This window comes from Capricornis sumatraensis, chromosome 13, assembly GCF_032405125.1.
Source record: "Capricornis sumatraensis isolate serow.1 chromosome 13, serow.2, whole genome shotgun sequence".
NCBI lineage: Eukaryota > Metazoa > Chordata > Mammalia > Artiodactyla > Bovidae > Capricornis > Capricornis sumatraensis.
In genome coordinates this window covers 67,477,532-67,488,895 of record NC_091081.1, presented here as the reverse complement: position 1 = coordinate 67,488,895, position 11,364 = coordinate 67,477,532, and positions in this window count along the sequence as shown.

Below are 11,364 nucleotides of genomic sequence, written 5' to 3'. Positions count from 1 at the left end.
GCACTTGTGATAAGACATAAATAAAGAGCAAGAGTTTTAATTCATGTGGAACATATACTTATAAAGCTCTTCCAGGAAACTGGTCTGATACCTGTTGTGGACAAAGAGAGTCCTTGTATTACAAGTAGGAACAAAAATCATTTCTTTGCAGGTCTGGTGCTTGAGCAGATATCAGAGACCTTGAAGAGAGAGAGAAGTTCACCTATATTTATTAATATTGAAAGTGAAACCTAGCAGAGAGAATTTCTTGGGCTGGATTTTCTAGCTTCCAGATAGAAGATCAAATGATGGACTTTCAAAATGTATTCACAGTCCAGGATTCTTCATGAAATTTCGAGACTAAAATTAATTTTATCACCTTAGTAACTAGCTCTGCATTTGATCATCATAAAGAAGTCTATATGGTTAAATAATACCTCTTGTTTAACATCTATAAAGTAATTGGGTAGACACATTATGAAAGCAGCTTTTTGTGTATAATTTTTAGAGATTATTTAGGGAGGACTTAACGTTGGCTTAAAGCTCAACATTCAGAAAATGAAGATCATGGCATCCGGTCCCATCACTTCATGGCAAATAGATGGGGAAACAGTGGAAACAGTGTCAGACTTTATTTTGGGGGGCTCCAAAATCACTGCAGATGGTGACTGCAGCCATGAAATTAAAAGACGCTTACTCCTTGGAAGAAAAGTTATGGCCAACCTAGACAGCATATTCAAAAGCGGGGACATTACTTTGCCGACTAAGGTCCGTTTAGTCAAGGCTATGGTTTTTCCTATGGTCATGGATGGATGTGAGAGTTGGACTGTGAAGAAGGCTGAGTGCCGAAGAATTGATGCTTTTGAGCTGTGGTGTTGGAGAAGACTCTTGAGAGTCCCTTGGACTGCAAGGAGATTCAACCAGTCCATTCTGAAGGAGATCAGCCCTGGGATTTCTTTGGAAGGAATGATGCTAAAGCTGAAACTCCAGTACTTTGGCCACCTCATGTGAAGAGTTGGCTCATTGGAAAAGACTCTGATGCTGGGAGGGATTGGGGGCAGGAGGAGAAGGGGACGACAGAGGATGAGATGGCTGGATGACATCACTGACTCGATGGATGTGAGTCTGAGTGAACTCCGGGCGTTGGTGATAGACAGGGAGGCCTGGCGTGCTGCGATTCATGAGGTTGCAAAGAGTCAGACATGACTGAGCGACTGAACTGAACTGAACTCTGAAAGCACAACCAAAACATGGAAATAAGGGAAAAGGATGGCTACAGGTCCTTTCAATATCATATTTCTCCAACCTAATTAATATTTAATTATATAACAATATGCAACTTTGACCTGCTGTAGACTACTGAATAGAGCAGACTCTGTAAAGTTACATGTCAGTTTCTGACTTTTGTCCAGCTTAGATGTATGTAGATAATGTATGTCTGGTAGAAAAGATAATCTCAAAGGTTATGGGTCTATTGTCTGGAGATCATTTTCCAGTTTTGTCTGTAACTTAGCAAACTCATTTTGGCTTATCTTTGCTGAGTATGATACCAACTTCTGTTCCTCAGATGCTCTTGGAATAAGTTTTACCATTTTGCAAGTTCTTTCCTGAAATAAGTAAATTAATCTCTGATAGATGTTCACTATCAATATCAAGTTTTTGTCATTTGAAAATTATACTTGGACATGGCACAAATATTGATGTCATACTGTTCCATCTGTAAAATTATGAAGTATTCACCTTGATCATAGTAACCTATATGCTATGGACTGTGTCCCCTTCAAATTCATATGTTGAAGTCCTAACTCCTTATTTTCTCAGAATGTGAATGTATTCAGAGAATGCCACTGCAGGGGTGATTAGTTAAAATCACTTTATTACGGTGGGACCTAACCCAGCATGATTAGTATCTTTATGGAAAGCAGACATTGGCCACAGGTGCACACACACAGAGAACATGTGAAGATGAAGGCAGAGACCAGGGAGATGTTTCTATAAGCCCTTTACCAGAATCAAGGTGAGAGGCATGGAACAGATTCTTTCAGGGACCTGGAAGGAACTAACCCAGCAAACACTTCATCCTGGACTTGTAGTTTGCAGAATTGTGAGAAAATGAATTTCATTTTTTCACCCATCTAACTGGTGGCCATTCCTCTGGCAGCCTCAGAACACTAGTACATATGGCTGTCACCAATGAACCACTTTACATCTGATATTGTAAGACAAATCATCTGATGGGTCAGACAAAGGAAAATGCTTGACTCTGTAAGTGATAGAAAGTTTGAAAATGCTCTTAGCTCTGAAGGTCTTACAACTGATGTGGTGAGAAACAATATGGTCTTGAAAAATTAATAAAATTTTAGAGAGGCTGGGGTGAGGAGCTGTTCATAAATTGTTTAAAGGTATTGATCCAACAGCTGGATCAGATCAAGAGAAAATTACCTAACACAGACCTGGAAGTGTATGTATGGTGGAAGTATTGATGAAAACACAGCTTGTTAGAGAATTGATGTGAACATGCTTATCTGCAGGTGAGGGGAATGGGTTGAACCTTTCACACCCAGGGAAAGAACAAATCCATAGCCATAAGGGAAGTAAGGAAGGACAAAAAGAAGGTAAGAGAAGGTGAACAAAGCATGAGCAAAAGAGGGGAAAAGAAAGAGGAAATAAACATATGCTGATTACTTACTTGCTAGAAATTGTTCTATATTGTTCAAAAAACATTCTCTCTCATTGAATCCTCAGGGCAGCCTGGTTAAATCTTAGAAGTTAATATATTGGGCTTCCCAGGTGGCTCAGTGGTAAAGAGTCCACGTGACAATGTGGAAGACGCAGGTTTGATCCCTGGGTTAGGGAGATCCTCTGGAGAAGGAAATGGCAACCCACTCTTGTCTTCTTGCCTGGGAAATCCCATGGACAGAGGAGCCTGGAAGGGCTACAGCCCATGGAGTCACAAAGAGTTGGACATGATTTAGCAACTAAAAATCAACAACAATAATTGAAGTTCAGAGAGGTCAAGTATATTGGCCCTGGTGATTCGAAGTTCAGCTAATGAATGGCAGAATAGAGTTTAGAACCTAGGCTTTTCTGACTCCAAAATACATGCTCATTTTAATGCCTTTCAGTTTCTCTTGTAATATTATAATAATATGGCATAAATATAATACAAATGACTTAAGATTAGCTATAGATATGGTAGTTATTGTTGCTGTTCATTAAAAATCCCATGGACAGAGGAGCCTGGTGGGCTGCAGTCCATGGGGTCGCTAAGAGTAAGACACAGCTGAGCAACTTCACTTTCACTTTTCACTTTCATGCATTGGAGAAGGAAATGGCAACCCACTCCAGTGTTCTTGCCTGGAGAATCCCAGGGACTGGGGAGCTTGGTGGGCTGCCATCTATGGGGTCGCACAGAGTCAGACATGACTGAAGCGACTTAGCAGCAGCAGCAGCAGCACATGGGAAGAAGTAACTCCTTTCTTTCTGGCTCCTTTAGTTGGGCAGGTCACAGATTGATTCTAGCTAATGGTTCTGGCTTGTTCAGTTCAGTTCAGTCACTCAGTTCATGTCTGACTCTTTGCAACCCCATGGACTGCAACATGCCAGGCTTCCACATCCATCACCAACTCTCAGAGTTTGCTCAAACTCATGCCCATAGAGTTGGTGATGCCATCCAGCCATCTCATCCACTATTGTCCTTTTCTCCTTTTGCCTTCAATCTTTCCCAGCATCAGGCCTTTTCCAATGAGTCAGTTCTTCGCATCAGGTGGCCAAAGTATTGGAGTTTCAACTTCAGCTTCAGTCCTTCCAATGAATATTCAGGACTGATTTCCTTCAGGATTAACTGGTTGGATCTCCTTGCATTCCAAGGGACTCTCAAGAGTCTTCTCCAACACCACAGTTCAAAACCATCAATTCTTCTGCACTCAGTTTTCTTTATAGTTCAACTCTCACATCCATACAAGACTACTGGAAAAGTCATGCTGCTAAGTCACTTCAGTCGTGTCCGACTCTGTGCGACCCCATAGACGGCAGCCCACCAGGCTCCCCTATCCCTGGGATTCTCCAGGCAAGAACACTGGAGTGGGTTGCCATTTCCTTCTCCGATGGAAAAGTCATAGCTTTGACTATATGGACCTTTGTTGGCAAAATAATGTCTCTGCTTTTAATATGTTGTCTGGGTTGGTCATATCTTTTCTTTGAAAGAGGAAGTATCTTTTAACTTCATAACTGCAGTCATCATCTCCAGTGATTTTTGGAGCCCCCCAAAATAAAGTCTCTCACTGTTTCCATTGTTTCCCCATCTATTTGCCATGAAGTGATGTGACTGGCTGCCATGATCTTCATTTTTTGAATGTTGTTTTAAGCAAGCTTCTTCACTCTACTCTTTCACTTTCATCAAGAAGCTCTTTAGTTCTTCAATTTCTGCCATAAGGGTGATATTATCTGAATATCTGAGGTCATTGATATTTCTCCTGGCAATGTCAATTCCAGCTTGTGTTTCATCCAGTTCAGCATTTCACATGATGCACATAAGTTAAATAAGCAGGGTGACAGTATACAGCCTTGACATACTCCTTTCCCGATTTGGAACCAGTCTGTGGTTTCACGTCCAGTTCTAACTGTTGCTTCTTGACCTGCATGCAGATTTTTCAGGAGGCAAGTAAGGTGGTCTGTTATTCCCATCTCTTGAAGAATTTTCCACAGTTTGTTGTGATCCACACAGTCAAAGGCTTTGGCATTGTCAATAAAGCAAAAGTAGATATTTTTCTGGAATTCTTTTCCTTTTTTGATTATCCAACAGATGTTGGCAATTTGACCTCTGGTAACTATGCCTTTTCTAAATCCAGCTTGAACATCTGGAAGTTCACAGTTCACATACTGTTGAAGCCTGGCTTGGAGAATTTTGAGCAATACTTTACTAGCGTGTGAGATGAGTGCAATTATTGTGCTGTAGTTTGAACATTCTTTGGCATTGCCTTTCTTTGGGATTGGAATGAAAACTGACCTTTTCCAGTCCTGTGGCCACTGCTGAGTTTTCCAAATTTGCTAGCATACTGACTGCAGCACTTTCACAGCATCATCTTTAAGGATTTGAAATAGCTCAGCTGGAATTCTGTCCCCTCCATTAGCTGTGTTCGTAGTGATGCTTCCTAAGGCTACTTGACTTCACATTCCAGGATGTCTGGCTCTAGGTGAGTGATCACACCATTGTGGTTATCTGGGTCCTGAAGATCTTTTTAGTATAGTTCTTCTATGTGTTCTTGTCACCTTTTCTTAATATATTCTACTTCTGTTAGGTCCATACCATTTCTGGCCAGAAATGGCTTGTTCAGGGGGAAGAAACAGATATCATTTCTGGGCTAGAACTTGGAGTCATCAGGAAAAGACTCTCCAGAACACTGATTTCTTTGTCTCATAGTAGAAATGTGTACTGAAATGGAGACTCAATTAACCGAAATTTCTGCAAAACTACAATGAGCAGAACTTCTCTACTGACTCATGCTGGATACAAAATATAAGTGAAAAATAAACTCTTAGTTTAAAATTATATTCACAGATAAAATAACATACAGAAAAATTTTTTGTAAAATAAAAGATGTAAGAAGTAAAGTTCCTTCCTTTGTAAAATCTTATGATTCTAGGCAGATTTTGTCACTATAAGCCATTAAAAAAACAATTTGCCATCTACTTTGCAATTATAAAAGAAATCTGTAACTGTAAGCTGAGTGATTAAATTATCATTGGCAATGAGTTTTGACATCAGGTTTTTGTTTCTAATCATCAGATGTGTGATGGTGATTAAAAATCTGTTGTTTGCATGCAAGGTATTGGCTGGCCACTTGTAGGCTTCACTCTTATACCCACAGTGGTGATAAGTGGGACGGACTACAACAATGAGAACCTCTTGTTTGGCACCAAACAGTAACAGCATGATACTTGAAAGGGCAGCGAATCCAATGGAAAGTTTCATAGAATCAGGGAGTGCCAAAGCTATTTTTAATCACCTGGCAGGGGCCATACATGCTATGGCTTTGCAGGATGAGAAATCACTTTGGGCTGGTATACCTAAAGATGTTTCATCAGAAAGATAAGATTTGAACAGAAACTTCATGAATTGGAAAGGAGACTGGATGGCTTGTAGGCACAAGGGTGTTGGGCAGGTAAACACAAAGATGGTGAACACACGGGGTGTGTGTATTGGCGGGGGCGGGAGGGATCAATGAAATACTGTGCCTGCACATAAGAATTAAAAATTTTATTTCTAGGGACTTCCCTGGCTGTCCAGGGGCTAAAACTTCGCCTTTAAATGCAGGGAATGTGGGTTCGATTGCTGGTCGGGAAGCTAAGATCCCACATGCCTTGCAGCCAAAAAAATAAAACATAAAACAGACGTAACACTGTAGGAAATTCAATAAAGACATTAAAAATTGTCCACATCAAAAATAAAAGAGTTCTATTTCTAAACCAAAGACAGAACCCCAATGTGTGCAGCGTTAAACATAATCACAATGAGATAATATGTACAACAGCAATCCCAGCAGGCAGTGGAGTCTAGAGTGGGCATGGTAGTCAGGGCTATGATGGTGCTCAGTGTGAGCTTCATGTAAAGGAGGAGAGGCTTTGTCTGAGTGAAGAGAGCTTGCAATTCTGAGGGAGCAGTGGGAAACAAGGACCTTGCTGACCCAGCTGGCCAAACTCGGGACACAGGATTGTAGTGGTTCTACCTGGAGAAACTTTCTCAGGTCTGGGGGTAGGCAATTCTCAGGGTACTTTGGCCACCTGATGCAAAGAGCTGACACATTGGAAAAGACCCTCATGCTGGGAAAGACTGAAGGCAGGAAGAGAAGGGGGGCGACAGAGGATGAGATGGATGGATGGCATTATCCACTCAATGGATACGAATTTGAGCAAACTCTGGGAGGTAGCAAAGGATAGGGAAGCCTGGTGTGCTGCAGTCCACGGGGTCACAAAGGGTTGGACATGACTGAGTGACTGAATAACAATCCTCAGGGCAGTGCAAGTTTTCAATGAAGGCTAAGAGGGGAAAGGAAAAATAGTGGAGTTGAGAAAATTGGCCTGCTGTGGACCTGTAGTTGCAGGAAGCATGGAGGAAATGTTAGAAAGAGAAGAACACTGTAGAAATCTGCATGAGAAAAGAGGCAGCTCAGAGCAGTATGAAGATAAAATATTGAAAGAAGAGAGATGATCAGAAGCCAAGGGGCAGGGAGGTGAGCAGGATGGTTTAGCTGGCTGTGACTTGCCAAGGTCAGACCTAGGGATCTCCTGGTGGTTCACAGGCTGTGGCCCCTAGACCTATCTAAAGTTAGCCTAGGGACACTGCCCTTCCCGGAAAGAGAGACTCTCCAGGGGCTGGGCAGGTGGATGCATGCTAAGTCGCTTCAGTCGTGTCTGATTTGCGACGCTATGACTGTAGCCTACCAGGCTCCTTTGTCCATGGGATTCTCCTGGCAAGAATACTGGAGTGGGTTGCCATGCCCTCCTCCAAGGGATCTTCCTGACTCAGGGATCAAACCCATGACTCTTTCATCTCCTGCATTAGCAGGAGAGTTCTTTACCACTAGTGCCACCTGGGGGTGATGCTGTCTTGTCTTTTCGGAAAGAGTCATCGGAGGCTGGATTAGATTGTTCCTAGCAAGGATGGGCTAGCACTCCTGGAGATTTTTCACATCTCCGCAAGTGGGATAAGAATGTCTACACTGTTCTGAACAGGACTCCTTATCCAGTACCATGCCGCTCACTGCCATCACCAAGAAACAAAGAAGAAATGAAAATCTTTTGCTGGAAATATTGCCCAAAAAACCCACCTCTGAGACCTTCCTGGGAATCTCAAAGGCCTTCTCTTCAAGTACCATCATCTGGAAAAATAACTGTAGCTCTTGGGAATACCGAATCAGTGATGCTGCTCTAGGAAGAGAAATCCTTCAGGCTTAAAATGGTTTTGGTGGCTATTTTAAGTTCACTTTCTCTTTTGCTATCTCAGGAAATGGCTGCCTTCTTAACATGGTTAAATTGTAGCAAAAAGCAGTGACTTAGGAGAGCTGTTTCTTCCACTATTTGTCCCATAACCATCATTGCAGAAAAATCCTACTGAATGTTGCCCAGCTCTCATTTGCACTATAGGCTACATGGAGCCGAGGCAGTGCTCCCATCAGGGCTCTTTCTTCCACCACTGATAACAACACTGGGGCCTCACTGAAACGTGTAGAACCAGGCTCCTAGTTTAACACAGCGAATGTATTTTGAGAGGCCTCTATCAGTCTCCCAGAAGCAAAGTTAGTGGCTCAGGTGCCGTACAGTGTTCACTAAGGCTGAGACGAGAGACGCTTTACTCATCTGTTACTGCCACACATTTTCTTTGAGTTCACTGCTGAAATTATTTAAAATCTTTCTCTGCTCTCTTTCATATGGCCCATGATTCAATTATCCAACTTAAGCAGCCAAAAGCAATCAAAAAAGATGGAAATAAAGACAAGAAATGGTTTTATTTACAATGCAAATGATCTGGTTCCCTCTCAAATAAGAGAACAAATCAAATTAGCTGCTCTTCACATGGAGAGGGAGGCACTGTACATACCCACTGGCACTTATCGGAGCTGGGTTCTCCAGCGGCTCTTGGCTCTGCGGAGGGTTTCAATCGCATTTCACCATAGCAAGCGTTTGATTCACTCACTGCATGTAATTGGAATGAAAAAATATTGAAGGCAGTGGAAATGTACTCCGTTACAACCTGACAGAACGCAACTGCCAAGTGGCTGTCAGAATGTCTCAGTGAACAAATGACAAATACCCAGGGGAAGTGATGCAGAGTTACAGGGACAGCATTTATTAGCACTTCTACAACTTTGGAGGCTCAAAGAATGGCTGTTTTACCTAATTCCATGCTTTCCCCTCCAGTGGGAAGATGTGCCCAGCAAGACTTGCTCATAGGAAGAAGGTTAGGGTGAGAGGTTAGGTGAAGGATAGAAATACGCTCTACCACTTGGTTACTTTTCCACCTCAGTGCCAACTGTTTTTCTGCTTGGAATTTCTCAGAAATGCTGACCAACACTCAGTGCTTCATGTTGCTTATAATAAACTCTCAGTATGTTCTTTTCAGTTTAGTTCAGTTCAGTCACTCAATCGTGTCCTACTCTTTGCGACCCCCTGGACTGCAGCACACCAGGCTTCGCTGTCCACCACCAACATTTCTCTTATAGTTTAGCAACATGACTTGCTCATTACAGAACATTGCCCCTCACCACCCCCAAGGGAGCGGATAAATTCATCAAAAAATAATAAGTGAAGAGCAGACAGAGGTCCAATTTTTTTAAGGAAAGCATTTCAAAGTTAAATAGTTCTTATCCGACTCTGTGTGACCCCATGGACGGCAGCCCACCAGGCTCCTCTGTCCCTGGAATTCTCCAGGCAAGAACACTGGAGTGGGTTGCCATTTCCTTCTCCAATGCATGAAAGTGAAAAGTGAAAATGAAGTCTCTCAGTGGTGTCTGACTCTTAGTGACCCCATGGACTGCAGTCTACCAGGCTCCTCCATCCATGGGATTTTCCAGGCAAGAGTACTGGAGTGGGGTACCATTGCCTTCTCCAAAATAGTTCCCTAAAGAAAAGCAATTCTCTTTTTAAAAATATTTTTATTTTATATTGGTGCATAGTCAATTAACAAGCTTCCCTGGTGGCTCAGTGGTAAAGAATCTTCCTGCCAATGCAGGAGATGCGGCTTCAATTGCTGGGTTGTGAAGATCCCTTGGAGAAGGAAATAGCAACCTACTTCAGTATTCCTGCCTGGGATATCCATGGACAGAAGCCTGGCAGGCTCCAGTCCATGGGGTTGCAAATAGTTGGACACAACTTAGCAACTAAACAACAACAACAAAGCCAATTGACAATGTTGTGGTAGTTTCAGGTGCACAGCAAGGTGACTCAGCCATACATATACATGTATCCATTCTCTCCCAACTCCCCTCCCATCCAGGCTGCCACATAAGTGGAGTTCCCTGTGCTATACAGTAGGTTCTTGTTGGTTATCCATTTAAAAAATAGCAGTGTGAACATGTCAGTCCAAAACTCCTGAACTATCACTTCTTCCCTTCCTTCCCCCTTGGTAGCTACACGTTCATTCTCTATGCCAAACTGTGGTCTTTTGCAACCTAGAGATGTTCTTCAGTTGACTGAAACCTCTATTCCTCTCCTAGAGAAGTAGCAAGCACAGCAATGTAAAGTGCTGTGGTTTTCTACGAAGCAGTAGGGTTCCTACCTCGGCTCATGGGGTAGGAATCACATTTCAGAAGGTGGTGAGCACCCACCATCTGCTGCAATTGAGCTCCCTGAACAGCTTGGATGTGGGGGTCCTGAATGGAACCCAGCCTTCAGGAGTTACGGCAAAGTGATAACTCCCAGCAATAATTTTGCCTTGATATCTCCCCCTCTTTCTAGTGCTGAGTCCAGTGTCAGGCATATAGTAGGTGTGTGTAGCATCTTTAATGAGAGAAGAGAGAGAGATGGTGAGGAGCCTAAAACCCTGAATCCTCCACCACTTCCCTACCATCTTTGCAGGTCCTCAGGGAAGCAAGCAGATGGGACCCTCCAGGAACATTAACACTCTATTCCTAGCTGAAGTTTTGGCTCTGAATTTTTATGTAGCTTGCTATTGAGAAACTGGTTCTCATTGTGCATTATCCATGAGATATTTGCTACCCATACTAGACTTTGGAGAGCAGAGTCGCTGACAGTTTCCCCACCCTTAAGTCGGACACGACTGAAGTGACTTAGCAGCAGCAGCAGCAACCTCTTTTTGAAGCTTCATTCACAAGGTCTCATCAGTCAGCAGCTGGGAGGTCACTTCCTCCCAAGAGACTGACACCACTATTTTCCTATTGCAAGACTAAAAGGAAAATTCCCTGAAGTGAGATTCCTCCAAAGCAAAAACATTTTTAGTAACTTTAATCCTTTCTGCAAATACTCCAATCTCTAGTTAAACTTGCTTAATTTTTAAATCTTTGAGACTTGGTCCAGACTTTTCTGAGTGTAGAGTAGGCAGCTGGACAAAAGGTCTACCTTGAGCTCTTTGTTTGTGGAAGGTGGAATATTCATCTCACATGATTTGCATGAATCAAAGAAAAAAAAAAGCAGAAACTGCCTCTGCACATCTTCTAGATCTCAAGACTGTATCTGTGCTAACAGAGAATCTCCAAGGAACTGTCAATACACTATCCAGGATAACCAAGCTTCTGTCATCCTTCCTATAGTTACACTGAAAGTGAAAGTGAAGTCGCTCAGTCGTGTCCGACTCTTTGCGACCCCACGGACTGTAGCCCACAAGTCTCCTCCATCCTTGGGATTCTCCAGGCAAGAGTACCGGAGTGG